This window comes from Xyrauchen texanus, chromosome 42 (genome assembly GCF_025860055.1).
Source record: "Xyrauchen texanus isolate HMW12.3.18 chromosome 42, RBS_HiC_50CHRs, whole genome shotgun sequence".
In the NCBI taxonomy this organism is placed as follows: Eukaryota; Metazoa; Chordata; class Actinopteri; order Cypriniformes; family Catostomidae; genus Xyrauchen; species Xyrauchen texanus.
Window position 1 is genome coordinate 3238041 of NC_068317.1, and position 15154 is coordinate 3253194.

The following is a 15154-nucleotide window of genomic DNA, read 5'->3' on the forward strand; positions in this document are numbered from 1 at the left end:
TCCATCTATGCCCCGGAAGCCCTACCACCTGGCTTGGCCGCCCTGTACTCCCTTCCCGGACCTGTAGAGCAACATCCTCGCTGACCTACAGCGCCACCGGACGTGCCGCTTCCGCCCTGCATGCCATGGCTCTCCTGCAGGTCCACCAAGCCAAGGCACTGCGAAACATGCACGGGGGTGGCCCTGACCCCAACACGCTGCAGGAACTGCGCTCAGCGACCGACCTCGCCCTGAGAGCGACGAAGGTCACAGCGCAGGCGCTCGGGCAGGTGATGGCCACGCTGGTGGTCCAGGAACGTCAGCAATGTCTGAACATGGTTGAGATGCGTGAAGCTGACAAGACTCGCTTCCTCAACGCCCCTGTCTCCCAGTTTGGCCTCTTCGGCGACACCGTCGAAGACTTCGCCCAGCAGTTTTCCACAGTGAAGAAACAGACGGAGGCCATGTCAAGTCAAGTCAAGTCAAGTCAATTTTATTTGTATAGCGCCTTTCACAACACACATCGTTTCAAAGCAGCTTTACAGAATATTAGCATTAACAGACGATAAGAACTGTAATGTCTATAAAGTCGATTAATCATCATTGTGTAATTTAGATAAAATACGAATTTTAATAGTGTTTATAAATAATTAAATGATAATTGTATTAATAACCCCAGTGAGCAAGCTGTAGGCTGACTGTGGCAAGGAACACAAAACTCCATAAGATGTAGATTAATGGAGAAAAATAACCTTGGGAGAAACCAGACTCACTGTGGGGGCCAGTTCCCTCTGGCTAACATTATGAATGTAATGTAAATATTAATTATGTATAGTAAAATCATGGTTTAAAATTATTAAACTAAGTGATAAGGGTCATTGATTAAACATAGATTGTGTTTGAACTGTAAGATTAATGACCAAAGTCTTTGAAGTCCATCTTGATTAATTGCAGAAGTTCACATAGATGCAATTGTCCTTGTTAATTGGCTGATGAAGGCTTTTGTTGGCAATTGTTAGTCTAAGCATTTCATTTCAGGATCGTAGTCCCCCATGTCTCACATCATGCCTCGCCGCAAGCCTGCCGCCACGGCCCGTGCCCCGTCTGCTAGCCAAGGGCGTCCTCCCGCGGCCAGAAGACCTTCTGCTCCGCCTCAACCCGGGCCCAGCTCTCAGCCCCAGCATCGAGCAAACCGCGGGAAGCGCACGCCCCCTGTCTCACGGACCCCCTTGAGGACCCGGAAGGCTCCCAGGCGCTCCTGAGACAACGCACCCAGAGTCCAAGACGTTAGCTCCGGAGGTGGTAAGACCGCTCTGTCCCCCGGTGGAGGCCCGGGAGGAGAATCCTGTGTTTTTTCATTTGCCGCACCCAGGGTTTGCGGTACCCAAATTCTCAATAAAAGAGCTATTTCCTTTGTCTCTGGGTCATGTGGCCCGCAAATGCCATTCTCACGGCACTCTGCTTTCAGGCCTCAACAGTCCCGGCTTCCATCAGACCTCCTCCTCAGTCACGAACCCGCCCCCTGTTAGACTCAATGACAGCACGTCTCTCCAACGAGTGTGCTCAGTCAGTGCTGAAATGCCTCGCTTCCTTCAAGCCATGTCCCCTCACGAGCAGACTCCCGTGTCTCCCTTAGGCAGTTACAGCTGCCTCGGTCGCCGTGCTGTACGCTATCCCCCCTCTACGAGGTTGGATCTACCACTGCACCAACTTTTGTTGTTCCCCCCTCCAGGGTAACGAGAAGGACTCTGATGGCCTTAATGGGGCATTGGGGAAGGGTAGGTGCAGTCTGATACAGTTGGTCGTCTTTGCACGTAAGAATACCTGCTCACTCCTGTATCAGCAGTTCACGTACACGGCTCAGCGCATGGCACGGTTATAAGTGGACCCCTAGTGTCGCTTCTCTGACACAACGTAGAGAGAGTGACAGAAGGGGAACGTCTAGGTTACTTATGTAACCTCGGTTCCCCAATGGAGGGAACGAGACGTTGTGTCTTCCCCGCCACATCGCTGAGCCGAGCCACTGTTGTGGCCGGACCATTTCCGGCTCCTCAGAAAAATCCTGAATGAACTCCCGTATTTGCCCCGCTTAAATATGTCCGGGGACGGAATATGCAAATACCGTCTCCCAACTTCTCATTGGCCTTTTTTCATAGATCAGAGGTGAATATCGGCGCTCAAGAGAGACCCCTAGTGCCGCTTCTCTGACACAACGTCTCGTTCCCTCCATCGGGGAACCGAGGTTACATACGTAACCTAGACGTTTGCTGGGCTTGTACGTCATGCACTTCTGTGGTATTCATTCAATCTATACAAGTGTATTTTACAAAAAGTAGAATGCTTTGAAGTAGCCTGAAAAAAAGTTAATTAGTCACAATAAACATTACTCAAATTAACAGAAATTAAATAATTCATAGCGCTTTTTAATATGTGTTAATGTCACCAGGGCCGGCCCAAGCCTTTATGGGGCCCTAAGCAGAATTTGATTTGGGGGCCTCTCGGTGCTGCCAATATGATTGAATATTGTCAATGCTTGATTATTCGCACACTATAAATCTAACACACCCCTTATCAATTTTATTAGTTGTAGATGTTATTGCTTACAACATACCAATGTCTGCCTGGCATGATTTTACCCAACGGTTTTAAATGTAACAGTAGCACACCTATATTTACCCAATCCTGTTGTCCCTCTGTTACCAGTTTTGTGGACTTCCTAGAGAACAATTTGCAGCAGAAGCTGTAGACAGTATCATTTCTTTTTGAATAAGTGAGCAGCTCCACTTAAATTTTTTCCCCATTAATTAACTTTCTGTAGGTGTAGTGGAAGCTTCGGCCATCAGGTTTTTCAGGGAATGTGAAGTTTTCCTTTATAGGCAGTGGCCCTCTGCTTACCAGATCAGTCCTTTCAGAGTCAGATGACCACATCAGTGGATGTACATGCTGGGAAGTGCTCCTCGCATGCAGAGGATGGACCTGATGAAAGATGAAAATAATAATAAAAGCTAGCCATGTTAGATGTCATATTAAAAGGTAATGCAACTGTCTGTCAAAAACAAAGGCATGGTTTATGCATATAAATATAATGATCTGGGATTGTTGAAAAATCATCATCAGCTGTAGCACTGGAACTTGGGGCAGGTGGAGTTGGTTGTGCCCCACAAAGTTTCATAAGAGTTCATATTTGACAGAATATTTGACAAAATATGTTATTTTCTCACAAATTATTATACACAGCAGCAATCCATCTGTACACATAAACAACAACTCTTAATCTATTACTAGCTAACTGAGGCATAATGATATTGGAATATAATAGCAAAGACCCCAAAATGGTAGACTAACGTAAATAATGTTAAGCTGTTATCAGTACAAAGTTTATGGAAAAGAAGCTTATTTTTATTACAAAAAATATATACACAGGAAAGTTATTTTTACACAGAAGACAAAAACTTGAATCTAAACTTGCTAAGTAATATGTTGTACTATAATATATTAAGATGTCAAGGCTATTTACTGATGTTTAATCAAACTTTCCTAAAAAAGCAGATATGCTACAAAGGCTATGTTAACTAACTAGCCAGCTCTTAACAGCCTAGCTACTTAACATACCTTTATCGTGCTGTTTTTCTCTTCCTCTGTTTTCTTCTTTTTCCTTTTCTTTGCACCAGAGGATATGTCTTTTTTTGTGACATTGCTGTTTTGCTGTCTGAATGTGCTTGCATCCTGCAGCCCGTTAACATAATATTGCATTTAATATTGCGTTTTGTATAATTACTACTGTCCATTGATAGTATAATCACAAAAAAAAAAAAAAAAAAAAATGTGCTCTTGGGGGCCCCCTGGTGGCCACCGGGGCCCTAAGCAGCCGCTTAGTTCGCTTATGCCTTGGGCCGGCTCTGAATGTCACTGTCATGGCCGTAACTACCATTGATGACACCGAGGTCATGTCCTCGGTATTTTTTTTTCTTTTAATTTTTTGTCATTTCATTGGGAAGTGAAAATAGCACACGAGACAATTATCCTTGCATCAACGGAAAGTCACTTGACACGTAGGCCTACTTGCAGATACCGCTGTCATGTCAAAAGGAAAATAGTCGGCTGTAGCGGAGTGTTCCCTAAACTAATTAAAGAACGCAACGCAGTGTCTCGCACAGCTCATATAAACTCTCACATGAACTTCAAATTGAACTTCAAATTGAAGTTTATGTGAGCTGTGCGCGACACTGCCTTGCGTTATCCCAAAAGAGTCCTGCAAAGGTGGGATGCTTCTAGCCACAGAAGAATAGTTATTTGTTTTGATAAAAGGTGAGACTGAATTACTGAAAGCTAAAGGTATTCTTTATTATTTTATGTATTGTATGTATGCATTGCAGTACAGGTGTTGAAATATTTTTCTATCAATTACAGTTAGTGGTGAGAACCCAAGTCCATTTCAGAGGATGCATAAACACTAATATAGTGTATTATATAATAAAATTTAGTGTACACTACAAATGGATCTCCACCATTTCAGAGGTTGCACAAGAAGCCACAACTACCTATAGGTTATATTTCAACAGTTCAGAATCAGAATCAGCTTTATTGCCAAGTATGCTTACACATACAAGGAATTTGTCTAGGTGACAGGAGCTTCCTGTCTACAACAATACAAACAATACCAAAAACAGCAGCAAGACACAAATAAATGTGTTGTCAGCCAAACTTATTTCTCAAGTGTTTGTTTTTTTTACCTCGGTATTTGAAAAATCCTGGTTACAGCCTTGGTCATTGTGGCAATTATACAGAGTAGTGATATTTCCAGCAAAATCTGTTCTGTGCTGATAACTGCATTATCTCTCTCATCTCTGCAGATCAACAACACACATACTGTTACTCTGTCTCCACATTAAAAAACAGAACTTTGATCATATGGAGCTGAGACTAATCTATCTGCATGCTCAGATACAGGATGGAAAGTTGAGAAATCATGTATTTTTGTATTGCATAATAAAATTATTTGTATGTGTGCATGCTGACAGAGTGAGTACATTCATATAGCATCATTTTGTTTTGAAGTGAATGTCACTGATTCACCCTTACACAACTTAAAAACAAACAAACTTTTGCATTAGTTGGTTACATATTCCTTATGTTACACAGTTCAGTTAGCTCTGGTTCCAGCAGAGCTGCATTCCAAGTGCTTATTATATATAATGTGAAGTATAGGCTACTTATACCTAAACCTTATTAAGTATAACGGCACTTTTTGTATCACTCCACTTGTCTTTGATCGTAGCTTTCCAAATATTGGTGGGGATTTTGATTCATCATTCATTTTGATTTCATTCAGGACCATTTCTGCATATCACATCTTTACACCTGTAGTTAGTGACAAATCAGCATATTTTATGTTATATGAGTCAGTGAATTTTGGTTAGTTAAAAAGCACTAAGTTGTTCATGTGAACAATGGAAGTGAACAAGAACATTTACATTTATTAATTTGGCAGATGCTTTTGTCCAAAGCATTTAAAAAAAAAGTAACAAAACAACATAAGCGATTAATTTAAAAGGAGACAGTAGAACAAAACGTGATGCGTTTTAAAGTTTCAATTGCATCAGAAAAATACTATGCAAGACAGATTAGAGTGCAACAAGAATAATATATATATTTATATATTGTCATGTGCTTATGGAAAAGATGTATCTTCAACCGTATTTTTAAGACAGAGAGGGAATCTGCTTCACGGATGGAGAAGGTCGTTCCACCACCGAGGTACAGTGAAGCCGAAAGTTCAGGAAAGTAATTTGGTGCCTCTTTGTGTTGGTACCACAAGGCCGACCACAGGTTTCTGGTGGGAATGATTTTAGGTAAGCTGGAGCAGATCCAATGACTGTTCTTTATGCCAGCATCAGAGCCTTCAATTTAATACGTGCAGCAACCGGCAGCTAGTGTACAGAGACGAGAAGGGGTGTAACATGCGCTCTCTTGGGTTTGTTTAAGACTGACATGCTGCTGCATACTTAATCATTTGCAGAGGCCTAATTGCGAATGTAGAAAGGCTGGCAATGAGATTGTTACAGTAATCCAGTCTAGATAAGACAAGTGAATGAACAAGGAGTTGTGTGGCATGTTCAGAAAAGAAGGGTCTTATTTTCATGATGTGAGTTGGTTGTCGATGTTACCTCTAGATTTGTAGATGAACCCAGATGAACGGTGATGTTCTGCTCAACAGCAGGGTTGGCTAGAATGATGAGGAACTCGCTATGTTGAGTTGCAGGTGGTGATCCTTCATCCAGACCAAGATATCTGCCAAACAGGCCAAGATTTGACCCAATACTGAGGGGTGGTAAAAGAACCCATGTGCTTGAAAGATGGGTCCCAGTGATGTTGTGTATTTAGAAAAGTGAAATAGTCTTGAACCAGCCAAACACAGTTCCTGTGATTCCCAGAGTAGAGAGGATGTACCTGATGGTTGACTGTGTCAAAGGGTGCAGATAGGTCCAGTAGAATAAGGACAGATGATCTGGATCCCACTCTCGTCTGTCTCAGTGACTCAGTGACAGATAGCAGGGCTCGGTGGAATGTCCACTTTTGAAGACTGACTGATTGTGATCTAGCAGCTTGTTCTGTTAAAGAAATACAGAGATCTGATTGAAAACTACCCTCTCAAGTGTTTCTGCCATGAACGGGAGGAGAGAGACTGGTCTGTAATTTTGTGCTTGTGTGGGGTTAAGCATAGGTTTCTATTAAGCAGTGGAGTTACTCAAGCCTGCTTAAATGCAATAAACTATTCATTTATCAATAGATCCCTTGTGGAAGTGGGGGGAAGGGTTTGCACAAGGGGGCAGTGCCCACTCTGTCAAAATGTTGTATTTCAACCAATTTTCATAATTTAGTTATTATATTTTAAATGTGTTTTACCTTTTTTGATATTCTTAATATTAAACTTAATTGAAAAATAATTAAATAAATTAAAAAATTGATCCTTAATCTATTTGTGGTGAGTAACTGAACGTTTCAGGTGTGGAAAGGAGTTATGCTGTCTAGCCAATTGTCTGCTCTCTTCTTAATTAGAAAAATGTTTTCTGCCATATAATTCAGTCAGAGGCCCAAAGGCTAAACAGAAGAAATGGATTTAAGAAAAGGAATTTACCTAGGATTGGGATTTAACTAAATGATGTAACTAAAAAGTAGAGATGCAATTGAATAGAATTGCTATTTGAACTGTTGGTACTAATGTGTATTCTATTAACCTTCAATATCAACTCCATGTCAAAACAATTTAATGGACTGCATTTAATATTTAGTACAATACTGCTCTCTAGTGGCAAATTGTTTTGCAAAACAACAACAAAAACAACAAAAATCTGGACAATACAAATGCTTGTCATGTGCATGTGTAAATCATTGAATTCATAAAATAAATTGTATCTACTACTACTAATAATGATAATATAGCCCAATTTGCCAAAAATAAATTTTGCCTGAATATATACTGAAACAATTTTGTAAATATCATTATAATATTTGTAGCACAAGAAACCTGACCTATATATATATGTGTGTGTGTGTGTGTGTGTGTGTGTATAATAGTGAAATTATTGCCCCCGATGCCCCAACACATGAACAAAAACACATAAAACATGACATAAGTCCAGAGTTTTGTAGGGAGCTGGGGGAAGGGGGTCTTGAGGCATGGTCTGGAGTGACAGGGCGTGGAGCATGGGATCAAGGTGGAGCCAGTGGGGCGGGGCATGAGACGTTTGAGAGGCAGAGCCGATGGGGCTGACAAAGGTGGGGTTGGGGTGGGACGTGGCTGTGACATGGCATGGAGCAGGCTGAGGCGTGGCAGTGACATGGCATGGAGCAGGCTGAGGTGTGGCTGTAACATGGCATGGAGCAGGCTGAGGCGTGGCTGTACCATGGCATGGGGCAGGGTGAGGTGTGTCTGTGACATGGCATGGAGCAGGCTGAGGTGTTGCTGTGACATGGCATGGAGCTGACTCTGGCTTGGGTGTGACATGGCCCACAGCTGACTCTGGCTTGGCTGTGACATAGCCAGGAGCTGACTCTGGCTTGGCTGCCATGATGTGGGGTAAAGTCGAGGAAGGTGGAGCCGTGGATAACTGGTAAACGACCTCCGTGGTCGTGTACATAAGCAGAGACTTGGAAGCAACCTCTGTGGTCGTGGGCATGGACAGAGTCTTGGGAATGATCTCTGTGGTCATGAACACAGGCTGAGACTCAGAGACGAAATCCCTTCTCCTCCTCCTCCGTGAGGCCGAAGTTGGCGGTGCAGGCTCTGGGACAAATGAGGCTGGCAACGCTGGCTCCCCCACAGTGAACGTGGAACCAATGATCTGCAGGGCGAGGTCGACATACTGAGCGATGGTGAGGGCACACTTACCGCCTGGCATCAAAATGGAGACTGGCTCACTGTCCAAATCGGAAACAGTCCTTGAGTGCAACCTCATTAAAGTCCACCTGGCTGGCCAAATCATAAAAGTCATCCACATAGTCCTCCAGAAGACAATTCCCCTGACGTAGGTGCAGAAGTCGAACTGCTGGGTTCATTATTGGGACGAGTATTCTGTAATGTGTCTGGCAGGCAATGACACAAGAGCAGACCAATACGATGATGTAAGAACCCAAGTGCAGTTTATTTACAAGATGAGTGAAATCCAATAACCATAAATCCAAACGTGAAACAAAACATAAACTTGACTAAACATGGCAGTTCAACTGTTGACGCACACACACACTCTCGGCTATTTTTAGCCTTCACGAGGTGCGCGATATTTGAACGCTACTCACAAACAACATCTCAGATGTAGATGCTCAATAGTTCAGTTCACATATAATATGAATTTATTTGACCAGAATAAACCCGAGAACCCGACAAGCCAACTCAGTGTGATTGTGTTGTATTGTATTGTATTGTAGTATAGTGTATCTTTGTAAAGTATTGGGAGAAAGACGGCAATTAAAACCTTACCTTTTAGTTGGAGCCTCGTTTCCTGTCATCCTTCCCGTGAGGGTTGTTACATTGGTGTCGAAAGCCCGGGAAGGAGGAGGGATGTCCGTTGCTTTTTCGCTCCCTCCTCTCTCTCTCCCTTTCGCACCGTTTTGGCCTTTTCCCTCGCCTATTTTGTTGTTGTTGTTTTTTTCGCAAGATACACCCCGCCCCAGGGACGGCCTGAGATAACGGCGGGAGGAGTGTGGAGTGGAGGGCGGCGGGGCTGGGTCGGAATACCGCGCGCCCGGTCCCCAGTCGGCCTGATGAGGCACGCGAGGGATAAAGGCGGCCGGTGACGATGGTTCGAGAGAGAGAGAATTACGGGCATGTCCGTCATGTGTGTGTTTGTTTATGCTTTTGGTTTAAGTTTTCATTAAAATTATGATTTATGTTGACAAGCCGGTTCTCGCCTCCTCCTTGCCCATCCTTTAACAGTGTTACAGGCACCTGTGTCAAATGACTCTATGACCTGTGTTCACTTGTATAACTGACAAATTAATGATTATAGCCACCTTTTAAAATATGTGAAGTGATTGGTAATCACTTCTAACAAACAAATCGATAATTATAATCTTTAATCTTTTATGGTAACATCAAGGTTCAACTGGATATTATACCCCGACAATCAGGTTTCTCAGTACATGTAATGTATTATCCATGTTGTAAAGCTAATGAATTTACCAGTATGATTTGTAACCAGGGATTTTCATGTTTTGTTACTTACATGTATAATATTCATGAAAGAATGTCCTACCCAAGGAAGAACAGACTCTTTTCTCCGGCTCCTCTCTTCTGTCTCTTCTGCTGAACTTCTTGCTTTGCAACACTCTATGTGGAAGCATCGCTTGCTTCTTTCAGATCCTCTGTGCCATGTAGAGTCCAAGGAAAACTCGGGACACACAAAGTCCTGATGAAGCCTCTCACTCTGTGCTCTATGGTTCATACAACCAACGGGAGTCGCGAGTCCCCCTTGCGGATGGCCTTGCTTCAAAGCCCGCCTCATCATCCATCAAGACAATAAATATCAATGATCTAACAGACGTTCAAAACATTGACAGAACAAACTTTCTTCAAACGCCAAAGAACCAAGCAACACAAAGAACACAACGCAAGGACACGCAAGTACATCTCCAGACTTTTGCTCAAAGTGCTGGTGTATTAGTTAAATACTTTAGGTAATCCTATTGTAAACTGATTTAGACTCAAAGAAGGATAAATTGTTCTTGAGACATTGTCAACAGTCTCTATAAAGTTCATTTTCCCTGTATTGATCATTTACATCACATTCTGTCAATACCCATCAACCTGTTTCATGTCATATGTGTTAGATTAGTTTTATGTTTAGAATAGCAATAAAGTCTGTCTGTTTTCAAAGATAATTTGACTGTGTTATAGTTTGATAAATAATCTCTTCCCTGTTTTTCAAAGATTTTGCTTCAAAGCTGGACCTAAATATGTGTAATATTATTTGTCATGAGAACAATATTACTCCAATAAGTGAATTAATCATAATTCCCTTATTAAAGCTAATTCCTTACAATAGAAATTGTGAGTGGATACAACAAGATGTTGTATTACGAATTTAATGGTGGAGAATTTTATTCAGACAAATAATCCAGTTATTTGTTATTAAGGTAATTTATAATGTTGTCGAACGAGACTAATTCCATTATAAATTTCCTTACATAATAATGTAGAATAAGTACAGTTTAATTTAATTCCTTAAGTCACACATACTGTTTCCCTACAAATAATGGTGGGGAAAGCGTCACTTTAACCCGTACCACGTACATCTTCATCAACCAAATTCCCTACAGCCTTGACCAACATATTTGCCAATGGATGGAATAACTGCCTTTGCAAATTCACTTTGCAAAGGCTTAAGACAAAGATTTTAAAACTAAACCAGGTGTGTTCAAATATTCTTGCCATGTCACAGAGAAGATCACTATGTCATCAAGATAAACCTCACAATTTTGTACCCGTGTTTTGTTATTAGTTCATGTTTATTAGTTTTGTTTATTAGTTCTGTCCTTTCATTGGTTGTCCTGTTAACTTGTTTCCCCAGTGTGTTTGTATTTAAGCCCTTATATTTGCCTTTCTTGAGTGTTGTTTCTTGTAAGGTTAAAGTCACATCAAATCTAGTCTAGTCAAGTCAAGTCTAGTCTAGTCTTTCTTATGTTTACATTTTGGGTTATTTAATAACACTGCACTTGGGCACTCTTAAAATCATCGTCTTTAGCATGCCTAATTCGTTACAGAATACCAATATGAACCCAGCAGTTGCTCTTGTGAGTCTTTGTCAGGGAGATCGTCCCATTGAAGATTTTATGGTGGATTTCTGTGAGCTGTGTCAGCTGGTGGACTTTAGTGAGATTTCACTGAACGTCTTTTTTCATGGTGGCTTGGATGAACCCCTATATTCTCTGTTTCCTGGAGGCGCAATAGGTTTGACTCTTGATGAGTATATTGACTTTGCCCTTTTAATAAGTAGTTAATCTTTCACTGTAGGAGTGGCAGATGAGGAATTCAGCAGTCCTTGTAAAGGGAGTTCAATGGATAGGAGGAGGCAAGAACTGGCTTGACAATATAAATAATATTTTAATGAAAAACTTAAACAAAAGACACAAACTTCAACACATGATGGTCAGCTGCCGGTAAATGATCTCTCTCTCTCTTGCACCACCATCCGCAATCGGCCTTTATCCCTCTCGGAGGCTTAATTAGCCTGATAAGAGACCGGGTGTGTAAAATCACAACCCAGCCCCACCCTCCGACCCGTAACATTCCTCCCTCTTTCCCTGGGGGAGGGCGTGCCTTAAGCACCATCTGCCATCAGGTCATCCCCGCCTCACTGTCTGTGAGCCGGAAACCTTGTCCGTCCCACAGCCAGCGCCTGAAGCCTAGTCTGTCCCAGAGCCAGCGATTGAGTCCCCGGCCACCTTGACCTCTGAGCCCTCTGAGTCCCCGGCCGTCTTGACATCCGTGCCCTATGAGTCCCTGGCCAACATGACCTCCGAGCCCTCTGAGTGCCAATGGCACCCTATTAGTAGAGTAAGTACAATATAGAAATATATAGGCTATATGACAAAGTTTTCACATAATAGCATGGGCACAGCCAATGAATTCAGATGTCGACCCTTTGTTTCTTTCGATGGTCTGAAATCTTCAGGGATAAAATGTTCACTGCACACCCTCCAATATTTGAGATAATGAAGGGGTGTACGATATCCAGGCTCAGCGTGACCTTACCAACGAGCTTACATCATCCCTCTAATGAGCACTCGTCACAGAGATGTATGGAAGTGAACATTTGTAGTTAAAAAAGTATATAAGTATTGTTTTGTTTAAAAAAATACTAAATTGTTTGGGTTCAGAATAACTTTAATTGTCGACTGGAGTCATGTGGATTATTTTGATGCACCCTAAATATGCATTTTGTACCCTCAAAAAATATGTGAGTACATTCACTTGCATTGTTTAGAGGAGGCATGAAATGAAATCGTAAAATTCTTAAATACTGTTTTGATGAAGAAAAAACTCTTGGATGGCCTGAGGGTGAGTAAATTATCAGCAAATTCTCATTTTTGAAAACTTAAAACGTATTAACTTAAAACGAGGAATAAATGACAGTTTGCTGTCAAAGGTGATGCCAAGACATCTCCTTGTCACTGTCTACCTCACCGCAGTTGCAACAGATGTGTTTGTTTTTACAGCCATTAGATCCATTTTCATACTTTTGACAGTTAAAAATTGCAATGGGTTGGGTACAAATAAGTTCACTGGAATGCTTATATATCCAATTACAACTCTCTATGCATGTACGTCTTTATCTTTCGGTCTTCTCTCTTGATTATCATCCTTTTTGTGTTTATTACACCTCGAGTCTTGAGTTTGTGGGTTATTTTTCCTTCGTCTACATCATCCAACTCTCTGGTGCGGATCACTTCTTTGCTGTAATTCAGCATCGGCGGAGGAGATACCTTTATTTGTACTCCAGCTAACAGGTTGGCATGTATAAGGTTCTTAATATTGGCCTTTTTACAGCATTCCACAAACCAAATCGTAATTTTTTTATTTCTTTCACTGTTCCTGCTATTCCTGCAATACCCTTATGTATAGAAAAAGAGAAAGCTTAGAGACTGACAATTTTTTAATTTTTTTATTTTACCTTTATTTAACCAGGTGAGCACGTAGAGAACACGTTCTCAATTGAAACGGCGACCTGGCCAAGATAAAGCGAAGGTGCAAGACATACAAATAATTACACATAAAATTATACAAATTACACATTAAATACACAAGGAACAAAATTTTAAGTAAAATACAAGTTTTCTGGACAATAATATAGTGTCGGTATATAAACAATTAGTGAAATATAATCTATAGTAAAGGCATCAAGTTGTTATAAAAAAAAACTAAACAAAAAAAAACCAAGCAACTACATAAGTAGTAAATGATATTGTGCATGATTGTGCAAGTAGATATTGTACAGTATAACATACAACACGTAAGATAATGTGCAGGACAGTGCAAGCATGGTACCAAAGGCACTAGAGCAGAGATAAATTGAATGTGAATTTATAATATGGGGGTCAACATGTGCAACTCTGATAGTCATTTTTTAAAGGAAGTGAGAGAGATGGTATTCTCAAGTTTCAGAGTCTTTAGTAACTCATTCCAGTCGGATGCAGCAGCAAACTGGAAGGAGTTACGGCCGAAAGAGTTATTTGCTTTTGGGGTTACTAGGGAGATGTACCTGCTAGAGCGCAGGTTACGGATAGGTAGGGCAATAACAAGGAGAGAGTTCAAGTACAGAGGGGTTTTGCGTAATATTGATTTATATATAAAATGGTACCAGTGGGTCAGGCGTCGAGTATGTAAAGAGGGCCAGCCCACTAATGCATATAGATCGCAATGGTGAGTATTGAAAGGGGCATTGGTGACAAAATGGATGGCACTGTTATAGACCACATCTAACCTTTTCAAAAGGGAGGTAGAGGCAGATCTATAAATGACATCGCCAAAATCGGTAGTAAAGTCATTTTTACCGGTGTATGTTTGGCAGCATAAGTGAAGGAGGCTTTGTTTCTGAATAAAAAGCCAATTCTAGATTTAATTCTGGCTTGAAGCTCGTTAATGTGAAACCGAAAAGAAAGTGAATTATCCAACCAGGTGCCTAAGTATTTATAGTTGTTCACGTAATCTAGTCTAGATCCATCCAAAGTTAAGATACTAGTCAGGTTGGCGGGTACAGACAGTGTGCGGTTAAACAGCATGCATTTAGTTTTGCTCGAGTTTAGAAGCAACTTAAGTCCCCAGAATGCATTTTGAGTGGCATCGAAGCTCTCTTGGAGATTGGTTAGCACAGTGTCCAATGCAGGAACCGATGTGTATAGGATGGTGTCATCTGCGTAGAGGTGGATCTGAGAGTTATCAATAGCAAGAGCAACATCATTGATATACACAGAGAATAGTATTGGTCCTAGAATCGAACCTTGTGGCACCCCCATCGAAACCTCAATAGGTGCAGACATCAGACCCTCAGATTTAACATGTTGAACCCTGCCAGAAAAGTAGTCGGTGAACCAATCGAGGGAGTTTTTCGAGAAACCAAGGCTACCAAGTCTGCCAATAAGGATGCGATGATCGGAGATACAGCTTCAATTATTATACATTTTGGCCAATCATAACTAATTGACATGGGAACACATCTACTTTCAGAGCTAAAATCTGGATCCAGTGTGTTTTGGTGTGTTTTGTAGCTATGTTTAAAGTTCTCAGTTTCATCATCGCTACTCCCCACCCACCTTGGAACCCAAAAAAGAGGGATGCAAAGCACTGCAGATTTCTAGCAGATTATGCATCAGGGATATAGGGATGATATACTCGAGCAAAAAGAGGAACAAGATGCTCAATTAATTGTTGCAGTAATCACCCGAATAGGTCAATAAGCTTTCTAATAATTGTTAGATAAGTCGATTATCAAAATAATCATTAGTTGGAGCCCTAGATCAGACACAGATTTTGCCAGCACAAAAGCTATAATCTTGGGTTTACAAGCAGAAATGTTCAGTTTCCAAGCTTAACTCTCCAAATTCAAATTGCCAGGGTCGAAGCAGTAAAAGCATACTGAGAGGGCTGTCTGCAGTTGGACATTCTGGTTAGTCAGCA